At 52.1% G+C, this 11,788-nt stretch overlaps 1 long non-coding RNA gene across 1 annotated transcript; it reads right to left on the bottom strand.

The window, feature by feature from the left end:
- LOC144955277 (uncharacterized) lies at positions 1–10,578 on the bottom strand. Its single transcript, XR_013641580.1, has 3 exons — positions 10,324–10,578; positions 1,262–1,453; positions 1–34 (listed from the first exon to the last, which is right to left on the bottom strand). It is a non-coding gene; the product is annotated as an uncharacterized LOC144955277 (long non-coding RNA).
- Positions 10,579–11,788: the final 1,210 nt, after the last annotated feature.

Below are 11,788 nucleotides of genomic sequence, written 5' to 3' on the forward strand. Positions count from 1 at the left end.
CGCTGGCCGGGTACAGCCCGTCCGCCAGACCGTTCTGTGCACCGGCAAACATCATCAGCTACATCATCATCATCAGCTACATCATCATCAGCAGCATCATCATCATCATCATCAGCAGCAGCAGCAGCTACATCATCAGCTACATCATCATCATCAGCTGCTGGCATTTGCTGGGTACAGCAGTCAGCCAGACCGTTCTGTGCACCAGAAAACAGCAGCAGCAGCATCATCAGAAGCATCATCATCAGCTACATTATCATCATCAGCAGCAGCATCATCAGCAGCAGCAGCATCATCATCATCAGCAATCATCAGCTGCTGGCGCTCGCCGGGTACAGCCCGTCAGCCAGACCGTTCTGTGCACCAGCAAACATCGTCATCAGCAGCAGCAGCATCATCATCAGCTACACCATCAGCTACATCATCACCACCATCACCATCAGCTACATCATCATCACCATCATCTGCTGGCGCTTTCTGGGTACAGCCGTCAGCCAGCCCCGTTCTGTGCACCAGCAGCAGCATCACCACCATTACCATCACATCGCCATCACCATCATCACCACCACCACAATCACCACCACCACAATCACCACCACCACAATCACCACCATCACCACCATCACCACCACCATCACCACCATCACCACCATCACCACCACCATCACCACCACCACCATCATCACCACCATCACCACCATCACCACCACCATCACCACCACCACCACCATCATCACCACCACCATCACCACCACCGTCACCACCACCGTCACCACCACCATCACCACCATCACCACCATCATCACCACCACCACCACCACCGTCACCACCACCATCACCACCACCATCACCACCACCATCACCACCACCACCACCATCATCACCACCACCATCACCACCACCATCACCACCACCATCACCACCACCACCACCAACACCATCACAAACACCACCACCACCACCGTCACCACCATCACCATCACCACCATCACCACCACCATCACCACCATCACCGCCTCCCCCACCGTCTCTCCCTCTCCCTGTCTCCCCCAGTCTCTCTCCGTGTGTGTCTGTCTCTCTCTCTCTCTCGCTCTCACCTTGAACACCACCACCACCACCATCACAACCACCACCGTCACCACCGTCACCACCACCGCCTCCCCCACCACCATCACCGCCTCCACCACCGCCTCCCCCACCGTCTCTCCCCGTCTCCCCCAGTCTCTCCCACTCCGCGTGTCTGTCTCTCTCTCGCTCTCACCTTGAACCTGTTGAACCTCTTCTTCCAGGACCGGAGGCCCGACAGGTAGACTTGCCGCAGCGCCTCGTGACTCAGGTGCAGGTCGATGCCGTCCTGGGTCACCGTGAACTGGAAGGCCACGGCCTGGTGAGCCTCCGCCATCGCGGGGAGGAGGAGATGCTAGGAGACACCGCTAGAAGAGCTGGGAAGATACTGGGAGAGGAGGTGGGAGACACGGGGAGACGGGGAGAGGTGGGAGACTAAAATGAGGTGAGGAGATACAGAGAGTGGGAGACACGGGGAGGAGTGGGAGACACGGGGAGAGAGTGGGAGACACGGGGTGAGAGAGAGGGAGACACGGGGAGACTGGGATGAGGACACTGGGAGAGGTTAGGAGATACAGAGAGCGGGAGACACGGGGAGAGAGTGGGAGATACTGGGAGAGGAGGGAGGAGATACGGGGAGAGGTGGGAGAGGTGGGAGACTGGGATGAGGACACTGGGAGAGGTTAGGAGATACAGAGAGTGGGAGACACGGGGAGAGGGAGACACGGGGAGAGAGTGGGAGGAGTGGGAGACACGGGGAGAGAGCGGGAGACACGGGGAGACGGGGATGAGGACACTGGGAGAGGTGAGGAGATACAGAGAGCGGGAGACACGGGGAGAGAGTGGGAGACACGGGGAGTGAGTGGGAGACACGGGGAGAGTGGGAGATACGAGGAGACGGGGAGAGGCGGGAGACACGGGGAGACTGGGATGAGGACACTGGGAGAGGTGAGGAGATAGAGAGTGGGAAACACGGGGAGACAGTGGGAGACACGGGGAGAGAGTGGGAGGAGTGGGGGACACGGGGTGAGAGGGAGGGAGACACGGGGAGTGAGTGGGAGACACGGGGAGAGGTGAGAGACACAGGGAGAGAGCGGGAGACACGGGGAGAGAGTGGGAGACACGGGGAGAGGTGAGAGACACAGGGAGAGAGCGGGAGACACGGGGAGAGAGTGGGAGACACGGGGAGAGAGCGGGAGGAGTGGGGGACACGGGGTGAGAGGGAGGGAGACACGGGGAGTGAGTGGGAGATACGGGGAGACGGGGAGAGGCGGGAGACACGGGGAGACTGGGATGAGGACACTGGGAGAGGTGAGGAGATACAGAGAGCGGGAGACACGGGGAGAGAGCTGGGAAGATACTGGGAGAGGAGGGAGGAGATACGGGGAGACGGGGAGAGACACGGGGAGACGGGGATGAGGACACTGGGAGAGGTGAGGAGATACAGAGAGTGGGAAACACGGGGAGAGAGCGGGAGACACGGGGAGAGAGTGGGAGATACGGGGAGAGAGTGGGAGACACGGGGAGAGAGTGGGAGGAGTGGGAGACACAGGGAGAGGAGGGAGGAGATACGGGGAGAGAATGGAAGATACGGGGAGAGGAGGGAGGAGACACGGGGAGACAGGGAGTGGTGGGAGACATGGGGAGACGGGGATGAGGACACTGGGAGAGGTGAGGAGATACAGAGAGTGGGAGGCACGGGGAGACACCGCTAGGAGAGGTGGGAAGATACTGGGAGAGGAGGGAGGAGATACGGGGAGACGGGGAGAGACACGGGGAGACGGGGATGAGGACACTGGGAGAGGTGAGGAGATACAGAGAGTGGGAAACACGGGGAGAGAGTGGGAGACACGGGGAGAGAATGGGAGGAGTGGGAGACACGGGGTGAGAGGGAGGGAGACACGGGGAGAGAGCGGGAGACACGGGGAGAGAGGGAGACACTTGCCCCTACAGCCTGCTAGAGGCTACAGGGGGGGGCTTTGTCTGTGTATAGGTGCTGCTGCTACTCGCTACCAACAGCACTTGCCCCTACAGCCCTGCTAGAGGCTACACGGGGGATCTTTGTCTTTGCTTTCCCGGCCGCCTTTGTCTCTCCCAGTGCTGTTGTTTTCGCACCGCGCGAGGTACTCAATGAAGGCGGTCTTTGTGTGTGAGGTTCGGTTAATGGGCGAGTGTGTAGGTGTGCAGAGTATGTGAGTGTGTTGTGTGTGGTGAATGTGCGAGTGAGTGGGCGAATGTGAGTGAGTGAGCGTAAGTGGGCGAATGAGTGAGTGAGCGAGTGAGCGGGCGAGTGAGCGAGCTTGTGAGTGAGCGGGTGAGTGATCGGGTGAGTGAGTGAGCTTGTGAGCGGGCGAGTGAGTGAGCTTGTGAGTGAGCGGGTGAGTGATCGGGTGAGTGAGTGAGCTTGTGAGCGGGCGAGTGAGTGAGCTTGTGAGTGAGCGGGTGAGTGATCGGGTGAGTGAGTGAGCTTGTGAGTGAGCGGGTGATTGAGCGTCTGAGTGAGTGGGTGAGGGGCGAGTGAGTGAGCATGTGAGTGAGTGGGTGAGCATGTGAGTGAGCGGGCGAGTGAGCGAGCTTGTGAGTGAGCGAGTGAGTGAGCTTGTGAGTGAGCGGGCGAGTGAGTGAGCGGGTGAGTGAGCGTGAGTGGGCGAGTGAGTGAGCGGGTGAGTGAGCGTGAGTGAGTGGGCGAGTGAGTGAGCGGGCGAGCGAGTGTGTGAGTGAGCGTGTGAGTGAGCGAGCGAGTAAGCGGGCGAGCGAGTGATTGAGCGTCTGAGTGAATGGGTGAGGGGCGAGTGAGTGGGTGAGCATGTGAGTGAGTGGGTGAGCATGTGAGTGAGTGGGTGAGTGAGCGTGAGTGAGCGAGCGTGCGAATGAGCGGGCGAGTGAGCGGGCGAGCGAGTGTGAGTGAGCGAGAGCGTGAGTGAGTGAGCGGACGAGCGAGTGGGTGAGCGGGTGGTTGAGTGGGTGGGTGAGTGAGTGGGTGAGTTGGTGAGTGGGTGGGTCGGTGAGCGAAGTGAGCGGACGAGCGAGTGGGTGAGTGGGTGGTTGAGCGGGTGGTTGAGTGGGTGGGTGAGTGGATGGGTGAGTGCGTGAGTGCGTGAGTGGGTGGATGGGTGAGTGGGTGGATGGGTGAGTGGGTGAGTGAGCGAGTGTGCCTCTATTAATCTTGATCAACCACTGTAACCCCCGCACCAAACCGGATTAGCAACATTCCTGATTTGAAGTGGTTGGTGGTGGTGGTGTCAAAAGGTGATAGAACTACAGGAGAAAGTGAGAGAAGGGGGGGGGGGTGAGAGAATGTGGTAGTAGCAGCTACTACTGTGGTAGTAGCTGCTACTACTACTGTGGTAGTAGCTGCTACTACTAATGTGGTAGTAGCAGCTACTACTGTGGTAGTAGCTGCTACTACTACTGTGGTAGTAGCTGCTACTACTACTGTGGTAGTAGCTGCTACTACTACTGTGGTAGTAGCTGCTACTACTACTGTGGTAGTAGCTGCTACTACTACTGTGGTAGTAGCTGCTACTACTACTGTGGTAGTAGCTGCTACTACTAATGTGGTAGCAGCTGCTACTACTAATGTGGTAGCAGCTGCTACTGCTAATGTGGTAGTAGCTGCTACTACTAATGTGGTAGCAGCTGCTACTGCTAATGTGGTAGCAGCTGCTACTGCTAATGTGGTAGCAGCTGCTACTACTAATGTGGTAGCAGCTGCTACTACTAATGTGGTAGCAGCTGCTACTACTAATGTGGTAGCAGCTGCTACTACTAATGTGGTAGCAGCTGCTACTGCTAATGTGGTAGCAGCTGCTACTGCTAATGTGGTAGCAGCTGCTACTGCTAATGTGGTAGCAGCTGCTACTGCTAATGTGGTAGCAGCTGCTACTGCTAATGTGGTAGCAGCTGCTACTGCTAATGTGGTAGTAGCTGCTACTGCTAATGTGGTAGCAGCTGCTACTGCTAATGTGGTAGCAGCTGCTACTGCTAATGTGGTAGCAGCTGCTACTACTAATGTGGTAGTAGCTGCTACTACTAATGTGGTAGTAGCTGCTACTACTAATGTGGTAGTAGCTACTACTACTAATGTGGTAGTAGCTGCTACTGCTAATGTGGTAGTAGCTACTACTAATGTGGTAGTAGCTACTACTACTAATGTGGTAGTAGCTGCTACTACTAATGTGGTAGTAGCTGCTACTACTAATGTGGTAGTAGCTGCTACTACTAATGTGGTAGTAGCTACTACTACTAATGTGGTAGTAGCTGCTACTACTAATGTGGTAGTAGCTGCTACTACTAATGTGGTAGCAGCTGCTACTACTAATGTGGTAGTAGCTGCTACTACTACTAATGTGGTAGCAGCTGCTACTACTAATGTGGTAGTAGCTACTACTAATGTGGTAGTAGCTGCTACTACTAATGTGGTAGTAGCTGCTACTGCTAATGTGGTAGTAGCTACTACTAATGTGGTAGTAGCTGCTACTACTACTAATGTGGTAGCAGCTGCTACTACTAATGTGGTAGTAGCTGCTACTACTAATGTGGTAGTAGCTGCTACTACTAATGTGGTAGTAGCTGCTACTACTAATGTGGTAGCAGCTGCTACTACTAATGTGGTAGCAGCTGCTACTACTAATGTGGTAGTAGCTGCTACTACTAATGTTGTAGTAGCTGCTACTGCTAATGTGGTAGCAGCTGCTACTACTAATGTGGTAGTAGCTGCTACTACTAATGTGGTAGCAGCTGCTACTACTAATGTGGTAGTAGCTGCTACTACTAATGTGGTAGTAGCTACTACTACTAATGTGGTAGCAGCTGCTACTACTAATGTGGTAGCAGCTGCTACTACTAATGTGGTAGCAGCTGCTACTACTAATGTGGTAGCAGCTGCTACTACTAATGTGGTAGCAGCTGCTACTACTAATGTGGTAGCAGCTGCTACTACTAATGTGGTAGCAGCTGCTACTACTAATGTGGTAGTAGCTGCTACTACTAATGTGGTAGCAGCTGCTACTACTAATGTGGTAGTAGCTGCTACTACTAATGTGGTAGTAGCTGCTACTACTAATGTGGTAGTAGCTGCTACTACTAATGTGGTAGTAGCTGCTACTACTAATGTGGTAGTAGCTGCTACTACTAATGTGGTAGTAGCTGCTACTACTAATGTGGTAGCAGCTGCTACTACTAATGTGGTAGTAGCTGCTACTACTAATGTGGTAGCAGCTGCTACTACTAATGTGGTAGTAGCTGCTACTACTAATGTGGTAGCAGCTGCTACTACTAATGTGGTAGTAGCTGCTACTACTACTGTGGTAGTAGCTGCTACTACTAATGTGGTAGTAGCTACTACTACTAATGTGGTAGTAGCTGCTACTACTAATGTGGTAGCAGCTGCTACTGCTAATGTGGTAGTAGCTACTACTACTGTGGTAGTAGCTGCTAATGCTACTGTGGTAGTAGCTGCTACTACTAATGTGGTAGTAGCTGCTACTACTACTGTGGTAGTAGCTGCTACTACTAATGTGGTAGCAGCTGCTACTGCTAATGTGGTAGTAGCTGCTACTACTACTGTGGTAGTAGCTGCTACTACTAATGTGGTAGCAGCTGCTACTACTACTGTGGTAGTAGCTGCTACTACTACTGTGGTAGCAGCTGCTACTACTAATGTGGTAGTAGCTGCTACTACTAATGTGGTAGTAGCTGCTACTACTAATGTGGTAGCAGCTGCTACTACTAATGTGGTAGTAGCAGCTACTACTACTAATGTTGTAGTAGCTGCTACTACTAATGTGGTAGTAGCTGCTACTGCTAATGTGGTAGTAGCTGCTACTGCTAATGTGGTAGCAGCTGCTACTACTAATGTGGTAGTAGCTGCTACTGCTAATGTGGTAGCAGCTGCTACTACTAATGTGGTAGTAGCTGCTACTGCTAATGTGGTAGCAGCTGCTACTACTAATGTGGTAGTAGCTGCTACTACTAATGTGGTAGTAGCTGCTACTGCTAATGTGGTAGCAGCTGCTACTACTAATGTGGTAGTAGCTGCTACTGCTAATGTGGTAGCAGCTGCTACTACTAATGTGGTAGTAGCTGCTACTGCTAATGTGGTAGTAGCTGCTACTACTAATGTGGTAGTAGCTACTACTACTAATGTGGTAGCAGCTGCTACTACTAATGTGGTAGTAGCTGCTACTACTAATGTGGTAGTAGCTGCTACTGCTAATGTGGTAGCAGCTGCTACTACTAATGTGGTAGTAGCTGCTACTGCTAATGTGGTAGCAGCTGCTACTACTAATGTGGTAGTAGCTGCTACTGCTAATGTGGTAGTAGCTGCTACTACTAATGTGGTAGTAGCTACTACTACTAATGTGGTAGCAGCTGCTACTACTAATGTGGTAGTAGCAGCTACTACTACTAATGTGGTAGTAGCTGCTACTACTAATGTGGTAGCAGCTGCTACTACTAATGTGGTAGTAGCAGCTACTACTAATGTGGTAGTAGCAGCTACTACTAATGTGGTAGTAGCTGCTACTACTAATGTGGTAGTAGCTGCTACTGCTAATGTGGTAGTAGCTGCTACTGCTAATGTGGTAGCAGCTGCTACTACTAATGTGGTAGTAGCTACTACTACTAATGTGGTAGTAGCTGCTACTGCTAATGTGGTAGTAGCTACTACTACTAATGTGGTAGTAGCTACTACTACTAATGTGGTAGTAGCTGCTACTACTAATGTGGTAGTAGCTGCTACTACTAATGTGGTAGTAGCTGCTACTGCTAATGTGGTAGTAGCTGCTACTACTAATGTGGTAGTAGCTGCTACTGCTAATGTGGTAGTAGCTGCTACTGCTAATGTGGCAGTAGCTGCTACTACTAATGTGGTAGTAGCTGCTACTGCTAATGTGGTAGTAGCTGCTACTACTAATGTGGTAGTAGCTACTACTACTAATGTGGTAGTAGCTGCTACTGCTAATGTGGCAGTAGCTGCTACTACTAATGTGGTAGTAGCTGCTACTGCTAATGTGGTAGTAGCTGCTACTACTACTGTGGTAGTAGCTGCTACTGCATTACTAATGTGGTAGTAGCTGCTACTGCATTACTAATGTGGTAGTAGCTGCTACTGCTAATGTGGTAGTAGCTGCTACTACTAATGTGGTAGTAGCTACTGCATTACTAATGTGGTAGTAGCTGCCAGAACGAGAGAGACAGATTACAGAGACAGAGATTACAGAGACAGAGAGGTTACAATGAGAGAGATTACAGAGAGTGAGTGTGTGAGAGGTTACAATGAGAGAGATTACAATGAGTGTGTGAGAGAGATTGCAATGAGTGTGTGTGAGTGTGAGAGATTACAATGAGTGAGTGAGAGATTACAATGAGTGAGTGTGTGAGAGATTACAATGAGTGAGTGAGAGAGCGAGGGAGGGAGGGAGAGAGGCCGCCAGTTGCCATTTCACCCACTGGGCTCTGTGCCAGGAAGCAGTCGCTCTCTAGGGGTTCCCTCCCACTACACAGCAGCAGCAGCATCATCATCATCAGCAGCATCATCATCAGCAGCAGCAGCAACATCATCAGCAGCAGCATCATCATCAGCAGCATCATCATCATCAGCATCATCAGCAGCAGCATCAGCAGCAACATCATCAGCAGCATCATCATCATCAGCAGCAACATCATCATCAGCATCATCAGCATCATCATCAGCAGCAACATCATCAGCAACATCATCAGCAACATCATCATCAGCAACATCATCATCAGCATCATCAGTAGCAGCATCAGCAGCAACATTATCAGCAGCAGCAACATCCTCATCAGCAGCAACATCATCAGCAGCAGCAACATCCTCATCATCATCAGCAGCAGTAACATCATCAGCAGCAGCATCAGCAGCAACATCCTCATCAGCATCATCAGCAGCATCCTCATCATCATCATCAGCAGCAGTAACATCATCATCAGCAGCAACATCATCATCAGCAACATTATCAGCAGCAGCAACATCATCATCAGCAGCAACATCATCAGCAGCAACATCATCATCAGCAACATTATCAGCAGCAGCAACATCATCATCAGCAGCAACATCATCAGCAGCAACATCATCATCAGCAGCAACATCATCAGCAGCAACATCATCAGCAGCAACATTATCAGCAGCAGCAACATCATCATCAGCAGCAACATCATCAGCAGCAACATCATCATCAGCAACATTATCAGCAGCAGCAACATCATCATCAGCAGCAGCAACATCCTCATCAGCAGCATCATCAGCAGCAGCATCCTCATCATCATCAGCAGGAACATCATCAGCAGCATCCTCATCAGCAGCATCCTCATCATCATCAGCAGCAACATCCTCATCAGCAACATCACCATCAGCAGCAACATCATCACCATCATCACCACCATCATCATCACCACTAGCATCATCATCAGCAGCATCATCATCAGCAACATCAGCATCAGCAGCATCATCATCAGCAGCATCATCATCATCAGCAACATCACCATCATCAGCAACATCACCATCAGCATCACCATCATCAGCAGCAACATCACCATCAGCAGCATCAGCAGCAGCAGCAGCATTATTAGCATAATTAAGGGTAGCATTCTTAACAGGAAGCAAAATCAGCAGAATTAGTATCAGAAATATCGCCATCACAGTTATCAGCAACATCACCATCATCAAGAGCACCACAATCACCATCAACACAATCACCACCTTCATCAGCACAATCATCACCACCATCACCCTCATTATCACAACCATCACCCTCATCATCAGCAGCACCATCATCAGCAGCAGCACCCTCATCATCAGCACCACCATCATCAGCACCACCATCATCAGCACCACCACCCTCAAGCACCACCATCATCAGCACCACCATCATAAGCACCACCATCATAAGCATCACCATCATCACCCTCGCCATCATCACCCTCATCATCAGCACCACCATCATCATCAGCACCACCCTTAACAAAAAAGAAACGTGTGTACGTGGGGTGTATGTGTGTGTGTGGTGTGTTCGGTGTGTGTGTAGTTTAGTGTAGGTGTAGTGTAGGTGTGTAGTGTATATGTAGTGTGTGTAGTGTATATGTAGTGTGGAGTGTGTGTAATGTATATGTAGTGTATGTGTGTAGTGTATATGTAGTGTGGAGTGTGTGTAGTGTATATGTAGTGTGGAGTGTGTGTAGTGTATATGTAGTGTATGTGTGTAGTGTATATGTAGTGTGTTGTGTTGTGTGTGTTACCCTTAATTTGACAAAAAGCTGAGGAGGCTGAGGCTGCCGCCGTGACACGCAACACACCTCGCGGCGAGACTGCGTCGTGTGTGTGTGTGGGCCGCTCGAATTATATAAAGTAATAATGTTTAACAACAACAGCAGCAGCAGCAGAACATTATCATAAAAAAACATTTAAAAAATCTCAATAAATTAAAATAAAATTCCCCTCACGAAATCCACCGCAGCCCCCACCCTTGACCCACCGCCCTTCCCGCCAAAAAAAAAGAAGCGCGCGACACTCACCAACCCCGGGGGGGGCCCGGGGAGAGAGACAGCGACGTGTTGACGTCACGCGTTGACGTTCCCTTTGAGCCCGGTGCGCGATGACGTCATTACGCAAGGTTACTCCGCACCGCTTAACCCCCCCAACCCCTCCCCCACTGGAATGACGGTTGGCCGAATGCGGGGGGGGGGCGGTCGCATTGACCCGCGTGCGCGATGACGTCATTACGCAAGGTCGCTCCGCCCCCCCCCCCGTCATGACGTTGCCCCGATGCGGGTAGTGGTGATGGGGGGATCACCTTGACCGTGGTGCGCGATGACGTCATTACGCAAGGTCGCTCCGCCACCCCTCGTCATGACGTTGCCTAGATGCGGGTAGTGGTGATGGGGGGGGATCACCTTGACCGTGGTGCGCGATGACGTCATTACGCAAGGTCGCTCCGCCCCCCCCCCCGTCATGACGTTGCCTAGATGCGGGTAGTGGTGATGGGGGGGGATCACCTTGACCGTGGTGCGCGATGACGTCATTACGCACGGTCGCTCCGCCACCCCTCGTCATGACGTTGCCCGGATGCGGGTCGTGGTGATGGGGGATCACCTTGACCGTGGTGCGCGATGACGTCATTACGCACGGTCGCTCCGCCCCCTCCGTCATGACGTTGCCCGGATGCGAGTGGTGGTGATGGGAGATCACCTTGACCGTGGTGCGCGATGACGTCACTACGCAAGGTCGCTCCGCGTCCACCCCAATGCAAGAACCTTATTGGTGTGCGCGATGACGTCACTACGCAAGGTCGCTCCGCGTCCACCCCCATGCAAGAACCTTATTGGTGTGCGCGATGACGTCACTACGCAAGGTCGCTCCGCGTCCACCCCCATGCAAGAACCTTATTGGTGTGCGCGATGACGTCACTACGCAAGGTCGCTCCGCGTCCACCCCAATGCAAGAACCTTATTGGTGTGCGCGATGACGTCACTACGCAAGGTCGCTCCGCGTCCACCCCAATGCAAGAACCTTATTGGTGTGCGCGATGACGTCACTACGCAAGGTCGCTCCGCGTCCACCCCAATGCAAGAACCTTATTGGTGTGCGCGATGACGTCACTACGCAAGGTCGCTCCGCGTCCACCCCAATGCAAGAACCTTATTGGTGTGCGCGATGACGTCACTACGCAAGGTCGCTCCGCGTCCACCCCAATGCAAGAACCTT

The sequence above is a fragment of the Lampetra fluviatilis genome, unplaced genomic scaffold (genome assembly GCF_964198595.1).
Source record: "Lampetra fluviatilis unplaced genomic scaffold, kcLamFluv1.1 SCAFFOLD_1303, whole genome shotgun sequence".
Classification (NCBI taxonomy): Eukaryota; Metazoa; Chordata; class Hyperoartia; order Petromyzontiformes; family Petromyzontidae; genus Lampetra; species Lampetra fluviatilis.